The following is a 12,120-nucleotide window of genomic DNA, read 5'->3' as shown; positions in this document are numbered from 1 at the left end:
ACCAGCCTGCCGCAGCACAGATATCATCCAAAGAAGATCCCCTGAGAAAGGCTTGAGAAGAAGCCACTGCTCTTGTGGAATGACCTTTAACTCCTAAGGGCGAAGCGAGCCCGCGCGCCTCATAGGCCAAGGAAATAGCCTCCACCAGCCAATGGGACATGCGCTGTTTCGTAACTGCATGGCCCTTATTCTTAGGTCCAAAACAGACAAACAGCTGGTCAGACTCACGCCATGGGGCAGTGCGATCCACATAAGTCTTCAACGCCCTCACAGGGCAAAGACTTAGATCTCCAGACTCTGTCGCAGCAGGAGAAAAAGCCTCCAGGACCACCTGCTGAAAATGAAAAGGATTAGACGCGACCTTAGGGACATAAATAGGCCTAGGTCGCAACAACACTTTCACAGAGCCTGGTGCAAACTCCATGCACGAGGGTGAGACAGAGAGAGCCTGTAAATCCCCAACTCTCTTGAGGGAGGATAAAGCCATGAGAAGAAGTGTCTTCAGAGTCAGGAGCTTATCCGATACAGTTTCCAGGGGCTCAAACGGGTGCCCTGACAAACCCAGTAACACAATGGATAAATCCCATGAAGGAACTCGCACAGGGCGGAAAGGTCTCAACCGTCGCGCACCCTGTATAAAGCGAGAAACCAGTGGATGACGACCCACTGAAACACCACCTATATGCTCATGGTGAGCTGAGATAGCTGCCACATAAACCTTCAGGGTGGCTGGTGTCAATCCCTCCGAAAAATGGTCTTGAAGAAACTCCAGTACTGAAGCCACAGGGCAGTAAACTGGATCCACATCATGAGTTTCACACCATGTCATAAACAGTTTCCACTTGAAAGCATATAAGCGTCTCGTAGAAACTGCTCTAGAGTTCAGTATAGTCTCGGTAGTTTCAGCAGAAAGACCGGGACATATCAACTCACTCCGCTCAGAGGCCATGCCCACAGGTTCCACAGATCTGGCCTCGGATGCCAGATCCGTCCCTGTGCTTGCGATAATAAATCCCGTCTGAGGGGAATCTCCATCGGAGAGCCCGCTAACAGATTGATGAGATCCGCAAACCACGGCTGTGTGTGCCATCGCGGAGCCACCAGCAACAGCTGTCCCACTCTGTCCCGCCGTATTCTGCATAATACCGCTGGGACCAGACGAATCGGAGGAAACGCATACAAACTGGTCCTGGGCCAGCTGTGAGCTAGCGCATCCAGACCCAGGGGTGATGGAGGGCATAGGGAGAACCATAGCGGGCAATGCGTAGTCGTGCTCGACGCAAATAAATCCACTTTCGCTTCCCCGAAAATATGCCATAGGTGATTCACCGTTTGGGGGTGTAATCTCCATTCCCCTTGTTCCAGAGCCTGCCTGGATAGTAAATCCGCTCCGAAGTTCAGTCGTCCGGGGATGTGAACAGCCCGGATCGACAGAAATCTGTCGTGAGACCAAAGAAGAATACGCCTCGCCAGTCTGCACAGAGGGCGAGAACGTAATCCTCCCTGATGGTTCAGATAAGCCACGACCGCAGTGTTGTCCGTTCTGAGAAGCACATGACGGCCGGTCAGTAGACTCGAAAAATACTGGAGAGCCAGAAAAACCGCCAGTAATTCCAATTTGTTTATGTGCCAGCTGCGTTGTGCCGCTGTCCACACTCCGTGGGCTGGGCGCCCCTGACAAACAGCTCCCCACCCGGTCAAAGACGCATCTGTCGTGACAGTCTCTCGGGAAGCACAAATTCCCAGCCGAACCCCGGTGAGGAGAAATTCGGCTGATGTCCATTGTTTTAACGACATCACACACCTCCGTGTCACCGAGATCGTTCGATGCGGAGAACAACGGGGTGAAATATTCTGTCGTTTCGTCCACCACTGAAACGGGCGCATGTAAAGCAAACCCAGATGAATCACGGGAAGCGCCGCCGCCATTAGACCTAGTAGTCTGAGGCACAGTCTCACTGTCACTGTGTGACCCGCCCTGAAGTGCTGAACGCATGACGTAATCGACTGAGCGCGCGGGACAGAAAGCTTTGCTGTCATCGCGCGAGAGTCCAATTCTATTCCCAGGAAGGTAATCCATTGAGAGGGGATTAATACACTTTTCTGGAAGTTTGTGTGTAAACCCAGGCTGTGTAAATGATTCAGCACAATATCTCGATGAGAGTGTGCTTGAGTCTGAGATTGCGCTAACACCAGCCAGTCGTCCAGATAGTTTAACACACGGACGCCCCGGAGCCGCAACGGGGCCAGAGCTGCGTCCATGCATTTTGAGAATGTACGGGGAGCTAGCGCTAAGCCAAAGGGAAGAACGCGGTACTGATACGCTTTGCCCTCCAAAGCGAATCTGAGGAACTTCCGGTGTCTCTTGATGATCTGAATATGAAAATAAGCATCCTTCAGATCGATCGTGACAAACCAGTCGTTTGGTTGAATCTGAGACAAAATAGATTTTACCGTCAACATCTTGAATTTGCTCGACCTGAGTGCAAGATTTAGACGGCGTAAATCCAGAATGGGTCGTAATCCGCCGTCCTTTTTTGGTACCACAAAATAACGGCTGTAAAACCCTGACTCCATCTGAGAGGGGTGTACTTCTTCTATAGCCCCTTTGCTCAGTAGAGCTAACATTTCCTGTCTCAGCACCGCCATGTCCATCGGTTTCATCACCGTGGAGAGAATTTCGCGGAAAGGGGGCGGGCCTTTCCGAAACTGAATGGTGTATCCGTGACAAATTGTGCGTAACACCCATTGAGAAATGCCGGGCAAGCGTTCCCACGCGGCCCGAAACAATATTAGCGGTTTCAACATGTTCGTTTCCTGCAACACTGTTGCACACATAGAAATGTCCGGGCACGAAAGACTCACGGTGTTCGTGCACAGGGGAAGTATATGCATAGCAGACGTTGCATCTCGTTGTACGTAATCCTGAAACGTGTCCACGGCAGGAATTAGGCCAACAGGTTGAGCATCGGGCTCTGCCTCTAGCGAAACAGCGGCGGCTGTGCGAGCCGTCATGACGGGCCGTTCGAAGACGACCCTTTGAAGCGCTCCTCGAGCTCTGAAAACTGGATCGTGCAGAGTGTCTGAGGAAGCGATTGGTGTTACATTTCGCTCCAATGCTGTTCGAGGCGCTGTTTGCGGCGAAACAGTCAGGGTTTGAGCATGGGGACTGCAATGAGAGTGTTGGATGTGCGAAAGCGGTCCAACAGCGCTCTCTAGCGGAGGGCACAGTCCCTGGCAGGCAGCGAAAAAATCAGGAGCTGCTGTTAGGTGCCCGAGAACGAGAGGCATTGGCCGTCGAACTCAGTTTCAACCTTTTTCGCTGGCGTTGTTGAGCCGGTGGAACAACCCTAGGGCCCCAGTCCTTGCGAGGGGGCGCCATAGGTGAAGGCTCTTCCCGAGAGGGCACTCGCTGGCAGTGAGAGGAGGTTGAGCGAGAACGCACGGGCGCCTGACGGCGTTCAACCTCTCTGGGTCTGCGGGGAATCAGCTGGCGGAAAGCGGCTGATTGCTGTTTCGCTGCTCTGAACTTCTCCACCACTGAAGTGACCGCCTCCCCAAATAAACCGTCCTTAGACACAGGGGCATCCATGAGGAAAGATTTATCCTTTTCCTTTATGTCGGTGAGATTAAGCCAGAGGTGGCGCTCAACCGTAATTAATCCAGCCATGGAACGGCCCACTGCTCGAGCAGTATGTTTGGTAACACGAAGCGCCAAATCAGTTGCTCGCCGTAGTTCCTTGACCGCCTCAGGTGTAATGCCGTCCCCCTCGTCCAATCCTTTTAACAGCTCCGCTTGGTAGGCCTGAAGGACCGCCATAGAATGAAGCGAAGCAGCCGCTTGGCCAGCGGCCATATAGGATTTTCCCACTAAACTAGACGACACGCCTTCGAGGGGAGGAGGGGGCGGGACTTCCACGCCGCAGCCGAATTAGGCGCAAGATGTTCGGCGAGAGTCTCTTCCACCGGCGGTATCGCTGTATAGCCATGACTCGCCATGCCCGAAATGGTGGCGAAATCCGCGGCCGCAGTGTTAGTGATGCGCGCCGCAAACGGCTGTTTCCAGGACCTCGAAAACTCCTGGTGGAGGTCCGGGAAAAAGGGTAAAGGCCTCCGGGGCTGCGAAGGTGTCCGACTAGTTAGGAAATGGTCGTCCAGCTTCGAAGAAGGTTGGGCCTCGGCCTTCTCAACCTCCCATTCCAGCCCCAATGTACCCACTGCACGGGAAACCACATCCAACAGCTCACTGTAGGAGGGGGAAACACGCCTCTCCTGTCCACTAGGAGGGAGAGGGCTCATGTCGGCCGCGAAGTCCTCAGACCCCGAGGCCGCAGTGGAAAGAACGTCGTCATCATGGCGGTCACAACCGAAGGAGATGGCACTACATGCCCCCGGTGTGGGCCGTAAATCCTCACAGGAAAAGACGACAGGTTCAAAAGTTTTCCTGTGTATTAGGGTAGGGGAGAGCGAGCGATGCGGAGAGTAATTTTCCATCGCTGAACTGTCCTCGAACTCCATGTCACACGTGTCACCCCAAGCTATCACCTCGTGCGGTGCCTCGGCAGTCGCAGAAGTGGTGTGGCGGGGGTTAGACACGGCAACATCGGAGAACACATCTACCCTAGAGCGAAGCACCCTGAGTCGCAGGCCATCGCAATGGGGGCATGAAGAAAGGCCGCTAAGCACCTCCTGTGCGTGGTGTAAGCCTAGGCAAACTACGCACCTGTCATGAGTGTCCCCCCGAACGATGTACCTGGTACACGGGTCCTTACACTTCTTGAAACTCATCGCGTCCGCGGAGAGGAGTATACTGCTCATAGACGATCGCTGAGAACGCGAGACGATAGGGCACAGAAGATTCGCTTCGTACTGAAGGAATGAAATCTGAGGTAAATGGCGCGCGGCACCAGGTATATATATGCCTACGCATGCTGGGCGGTGCCACGCGCTATTTGGCCAATAGGATTGGCGGGATGGTATAGGGCTTCAGACATTCGTCACACCGAAGGTGTTCCCATACGTGGTGACGTCACCGCAGCATCGAAGTGACCTATGAAAGGGAACCATATTATTCATATCGTATATTAAAATATAATTAGTTTTTACTACTGTAAATATATATTCAATTATAACTGGATACCCTTCAATACTTTCAGAATGTTTACTTATGAAAATGATTTTTGCTTCTGTATTTTAGAATATATTTTTTTATATTAACATATTTTAATGACTATATTTATTGAACATGAATTAATTCTTATTTTTCAAAATAAGCAGAACATAGCACAAACTTTGCTAAAGTGATAGTTTTGAACAAGTATTAACAGTCATTTTTAAACAAACAACAACAACAACATTATTTTAGCTGAAGTATTTGTATCAAAACCGTGTGCCTTTTATCCTGTGTGTGGGGTAAAAAGCCCCTCTTGCCACCACATACATTTAAGATTTTTAAACAAAACCAACTTCAATGATTTATTTCCACACAAATCATTTTGCTCCATTAATGTTCAATACAACGTAAATTTTTTTCTGCAAATTATACATTAACTACTTCAGTCTGTGTGCACTGAATTTATTTAATACACGAGTTACACAATTTGAGTTGAATTACTGAAATAAATGAACTTTTCCATGATATTCTATGAGTCTCACGCTCTCACACTGCCCATGTATATCTCATGCTAAATTGACAACCTCTCAGCTTTCAATATTTGTAAGTTTTAATACGAAATGCAAACAATAAATACAGTTTTGGTGCACTTAATGTGGCGTAAATTGTAGGAGTTGTGACAAGCTTTGATCTTGCCGGCATCGCCACGCGGTCACATGGTTCATGGAGCTCTCCAAACAAACAAGTGTTAACAATACATTTGAATGGGTTGATCAGACAACAGTTTCTTTATACAGGTATTTACAGCAATTTTTGGTAAACATTCAGTGTTGGGAACGTTACTTTAAAAAAGTAATTAGTTATAGTTACTCACAGAGTTAGTAACTGAATAACTCTATAATAAAAGTAACTCGTTACCAGGGAAAGTAACTATTTGCGTTACTGTAAAAAAAAAAAAAAGTTGCTATATGTCAAAGTATTTTTTTTTTTTTTTTGCAGTTTTCACAAGTCAGTTGAAATAAGTAGAACAGACAGGTGTTCGTACATAACTTTCGAGATTTATTGCACGTCAACAGACAGCAAGAGTTTTATCCTGCACTCTTTGTAAGAAAAGTGTTTTTGGCCACTAGCTTTGTAGATGCGTGTGTCACACATTACATGCACGTTCTTGCCTTTGACTACAATGAATTTGAAGTAGTGCTTATATCTCCACCTTGAAAATGCCAACTTTTCATCGGATTGCTCCTGATTGCTGCTTTGTTTACTGCAGTTACAGTAGAATAAATTTGCATTTTTCAATAAGTTCTTCTGCTCTTTGTTTAGACCAAAGGCAAAAACTACCCTTATTTTTACGCAGAAAACATGCAGTTGTAAATGTGAACTGGTGGATAGACAAGACAATGAATTAAAAAATAAAAAACTGTAAAGATGTAGCCTACACTAAGATATATTTGTTACTAATTTAATATAATTGTTTGATAATAATTGTTTAAATTAATATAAAAATTATATTATAAAATATAATATAATATACTATACTATAGATTTTTTTACTTTTGACATTTTTAACGCCGTTTAACTGAAAAAATAAAAATAAATGCAAATACATTAAAATTTTATTAAGAACATTAATATCTATATTTGATTCTGTTCCGTTTACTCTAATGGGGCTATTGCAGCTCTCTTTGCTCATTCATTACAGGCTGCATGGATGGACAGGGAGTTTTTACCCAGAACAGAACCATACCGTCAACCCAAACTGTATGCTAAGTGTTATTTTGACAATAGTGGTCCTGACAGAATTATAATTATTTATGTTCTTTCAGATGTCCGGCTTGTTGGAGGTTCTCGCTGCTCTGGGAGGTTAGAGATACTTCATGATCAGACGTGGATGTCAGTGTGTGACGCTGTCTTAGACCAGCAGGATGCAGAGGTTGTGTGTAGAGAGCTGGACTGTGGGGCTCCTGTACAGGTGCTGGGAGCAGCTGCTTTTGACAAAGGAGACGCTCAGATGTGGACACAAGAGATTCAGTGCAGAGGAAATGAGTCTCAGATTCATCTCTGTCCAACATCATCACATGAAAACAATTGTTATTATGAAAATGATGTTGGACTGATGTGTGCAGGTATGTGTTGACTGTTTCAACTATGGAAGCTTATGGGTAGCAATATTCAATTTGGAATGTAATATGCAAAATGACAATGCAATATGTAAAATGGCAATGCATTTCTGTATTTACATTTACATTTTCCAATACATTTGTGCAACGTTTGGTGCAAAATATTACACAATTTTCATTTGCCATTTGGTACACTAGTTTTAATATGTAAAATGAATACTAATTTTAATGCTTTATAAGTTGCAAAATGAAAATGAAAATGTATTACAGAAATGATTAGATATGTGTAACATGTTTAAGCAAAAACTGTGGCAAAATTATCATTCAAATGCTATTTTTCTTAATTGCATTAAGAAACACTCACAGTCAAGACACTTACGATTGCATTTTCATTCAATGTCCTGCAATGAATGTAGCAAAATTCATTGTGCACATTGAAAATGCATTCCGAGCCGATCACGTGTCCGCCCCCTCAATCACTTCGTGAACAAGGCAGGGCTTGCAGAAGGTCAAGAGACTCAATACTCAAGAAGAGGATTCAAGTGACAGAACATGGACAAGACAGTTGGTCCGTGTACGTCTGGTTGTGCTATAACGCATATCAATGTCATCATCATCAGACACGTCAGCAGTCTCTTGTCCCTCAATATTGGACATAAACCTCACCAACCTGTGTTTCATCACCTTTCTACTGTCAGGATAATAGACCATATAGGCTGGGCTGTTCTTATCGTATACAACAAAGATGCCTTTGTCAGACCTTGAGTCTAGCTTCTTCCTGTCCTGCCTATATGTAAAACACACAGTACCAAACTTCTGCATCCTGGACATATTGGGTTTCCTTCCTGTCAGCATAAAATAAGGTGTCTGTTTGGTGCGGTTGTTAAAACATCTATTCCTCACCACCGCTGCTGTCTGGACCACATACGGCCATAGCTCCTTGGGTAACTGACTTTCTAAGAGCATACATCTAGCCATATCAAAAAGAGTTCTCCAGTTACGCTCAGCAGTTCCATTCTGGTGTGGGGAGTATGGTGCTGATGTCTCATGTCTGATTCTGTTCCTGGTAAGTAAGACTTGATAACCATGTCCAGTAAATTCTGCACCATTATCAGACCTGATACATATAACATTCCCATATGGGGCTATGTCAGCTAGGAACCTCTCTGTTGCATCCACTGTCACTTTTGTGCTTCAGAAAGTACACAAACACTGCACTTGAGTGGTCATCAGTAAAGGAAAGTGCGTACCTATACCCTTCTCTGGACTTTGGGTCAATGGGGCCTGCCAAGTCAGTGTGTATCAACTCTAGAGGTGACTTGGCTCTCACGTCAGGCTTTCTGTTCCTACTCTGAGTGAATTTACCTTGGACACACACATCACATTGCATAGACTTGGGTACTTTACCCTTAATTGACATACCATCCACAACATTCTATAACTTCTGAACATCATTAAAATTGCAGTGTCCCAAAATCTCATGCCACTTCTGAATATCATGGCAACTTATACATTGATTATCACAGTCACTGTTTACTAGCACAGTAGGCAAATAGAACAGCCTGTTATGTTCATGAATAAGAAAACGTGTACCGTCTTTATACTGCAGGACATCCTCACCCTCCTTAAAGATCACTGTTGCCCCGCTGGAAGTTGCAGCTCTCACAGAGAAAATGTCTTGGGGATAGGAGGGGATGGACAGCGCCTGCTTCAGTGTGGCACTGAGGTATTGCCCTCTACTGTCGACCAGACATACCTCTGCTTCTCCTCGGCGCTCTGCGACCCCCTTGCACCTTGTGCCATCAGCCAGCTCCACACAGTGCGTCTCGGCCTGGAATTTGTTGTCGAAGCTCTTAAACTTGGCTAGATCAGTGATGATATACGATGTTGCACCAGTATCCACCATCAACCCCTTTCGGGTGACATCGCTCCCTGGCTGACAATCACTGATCACGCTGACATTGTCTTGCCTTGTGTCCTCTCTGGCCACAACGGAAACACTCAATGTCCCCACTTTCAGTGCTCCGCACCCTTACACCTGCTGGGGCACTGGCCTTCCTTGAATGCGCCCAGGCCCCCATAATATTGTCTTCGGCCACAGCTGTGCGCATACCTTCAGTGTTCTCATAACTCCGCAATTTTGTCTTAAAATCCGCAAAAGAAAGTCTCATCACTTTGAGTGACAAAAATGGAAAAAGGCTTGAATGATTCTGGCAGCCCCTTCAAAACCATTGCAACTAATAGTCCATCACTCAATACTTCTCCAGCATTCCTCAGCACTGTGATTGAAGTCTCAGCGCGTATGACATAGTCAGTCACACTCTCAGCTTTTGCAGGGAAGTCAATTCTGTGTAGAGACTCACAATGCGGGGCTTACCCTTACCAGCATAATAATCCCCCAAGATCTTGAGTGCTCCACGCCAGTCATCCGCAGCCTCTCGCATGACCAGGGACAAACTTTTGTCAGAGGAATTGGATCAGTTCAGCATATGCTTCACCATTCTTTGATGCATCCTCAACCAGTGCGTCTGCATCCGCACCCACGGCGGGCCCATTCAAAATTATGTCCTTCAATTTCTGAAACTGTAGATGGCCCAAAAACTTTGTCTCCCACAGTTCATAATTCTTTTCGTCTTCGTCGAACACAAGACGAGACCAACGTGAATTTGTCCTTTTGCTCATGGTGCTGGTACTCCAAACCTTGAGACTCGAATTTAAATGTGCAAACTGCCTCCTTACTCAAGCCGTATCTGCACAAACGTCAGTGTATCTGGGCCCATAACCTGTTAAGTTCAGAGTTTGGCTAGATACCGGCTAAAGACAAACAGGCTTCACACAGGTTGCAGTGAGAACACACAATCATTTGTTTATTGGTACAGGTGCAGCTTAAATAGAACATCACATGGCATGGACACCTGACAAACACACCTGAGAGGAACCCACAATAATTGGGAGCATACTCATTAACCAATCAATCAATTAACACCCCCACTTGCGCCTACATTATTCAGAATCATTCACAAGTAAAAAAAAAACAAAACACACACAATATATATATCAAGGAAACCAATTGCATTACACCTTAGCTTGGCTATAACCAAACAAGAAAGTGGAAAAGGTAAGTAACTTAACTTTTGTAGCTGGTTTAGTCATTAGGTCAGCAACCATCTAGGGCCCGTTCTTCGTACATCGCTTATTACATCCGAGATCAAATGACACATCCAAGATGATATCATCGTGCTAATCATGATCCGGCTAATTGGGTTCTTCGAACACACCTGTTGTGTATGATTAGTATCGCTGGATTGAGTTATCTGAGATAATTGCGCGTTCATGTGTTGGCTTAAAAGGGGATATGTATCGATACTCGAAACCATGATCAGCAGTGCAGCGATTGGCTGGTGGCAAGACGGCAATGTAATGACGTCATATAATTTAAAACGACACCTGACGAAAACTTGACAAATTTCTGGACTTTTATAAGGAAACAGCCAAGCAAACAAAACTACATAAATGTTATAATAGATACATGAAACAGATAATAGATACATGTTTTTATTTTTATTTTTTGAATTTTTTTCATGATTCCCAATTATTTAGATTCACAATTTATAATAGTTGTACAGTCTTTACATTTTTATTTCAGTGTAGAAATTATCTATTCATTTCATTTTATATTTGGACAGATTTGTAACGTGACAGCATTAATGAAAGTTTCTTAAGGGTCAATATCATGTTATCTGCATCTCCTGCGCTCCATCAAGCCACTCTTATAATAGCAGTCATCACTCAAAATAATGCACGACTCTATTATCTGTATAGCATGTGTGTAAGACTCGAATACAATTATGACGTAATAATTTTATGACAAATAAATATTTCAGTGAGTAAAACTAGCTGTGTCTATAGTAGGCTGTTATGGACTACACAGCATTTTTATATTATTTTTAAAAAAAAAATTTAAATGATTATTATTTTAAATTATTGTCCCTGGATCAGTACGATACTTTTGTAATAAAGTAGCGGTGGTAGCAGACATATTTTGAGTATCAGTTCTGGTTGAAAAAAAGCGATTTAATCCTGTTTACATGAAATAAGCCTGCTCCCAAGCAGGTTTAAGCTTACAGACCTGTTGCTATGACAGCAGCTCCGGGATGAGCTTTGAAGAACCAAATGATCCAAGATCACGCCAAATCGTCAACATTCAAATCCAGCTAACTGAGTTAGCGACGTACGAAGAACGGGCCCCTGGTCTAGTGCATGAGGTTAGGTAGATTAAACTACTCACCACCTCTCTGTATTTTCTGGGGTCAATTAGTTTTACATTACCATCGGTGTAATTCAACTTTGGTTCACAAGGTGTCGACCTGGGTTTACAATCTTGCATGTCAAATCTTTCCAGCAGTTTCCCAACATAACTCTGCTGTGACATAGTCACACCCCCATCACACTGAGCAAAAATAATACCTAGAAAATTCTTCAGTTCTCCCAAATCTTTCATGTGGAATTTGACAGTTTTAAAACTCTCTCATCACTGGCAGCAATAACCAAGTCATCAACCCATATCAATATTATCACTTTCCCATGTTCTGTTTCTCTCTTGTAAACACAATGATCAGCTGGGTTTTGTACAAAGTTGTTTTCGCACCGATAGTTATGTAACATTTTGTTCCAGTTTCGACCTGATTGTTTTAGCTCATACAATGATTTCTCCAGTAATCAATCGGTGCATGTAAGTAGGCAGTTTTAACATCCATCTGATGGAGAATTAAATTCTCCTGAGCAGCTTTTTGCATCAACACTTTCACACTGGTAAGGTTAGCAGTAGGAGAAAAAGTTTCTCCATAATCTACACCCAACTCCTGACTATACCCCTTGGCGACATAG

Source organism: Carassius carassius, chromosome 26 (genome assembly GCF_963082965.1).
Source record: "Carassius carassius chromosome 26, fCarCar2.1, whole genome shotgun sequence".
Lineage (NCBI taxonomy): Eukaryota > Metazoa > Chordata > Actinopteri > Cypriniformes > Cyprinidae > Carassius > Carassius carassius.
The sequence above is the reverse complement of the archived record's forward strand: the minus strand, read 5'-3'. Positions refer to the sequence as shown.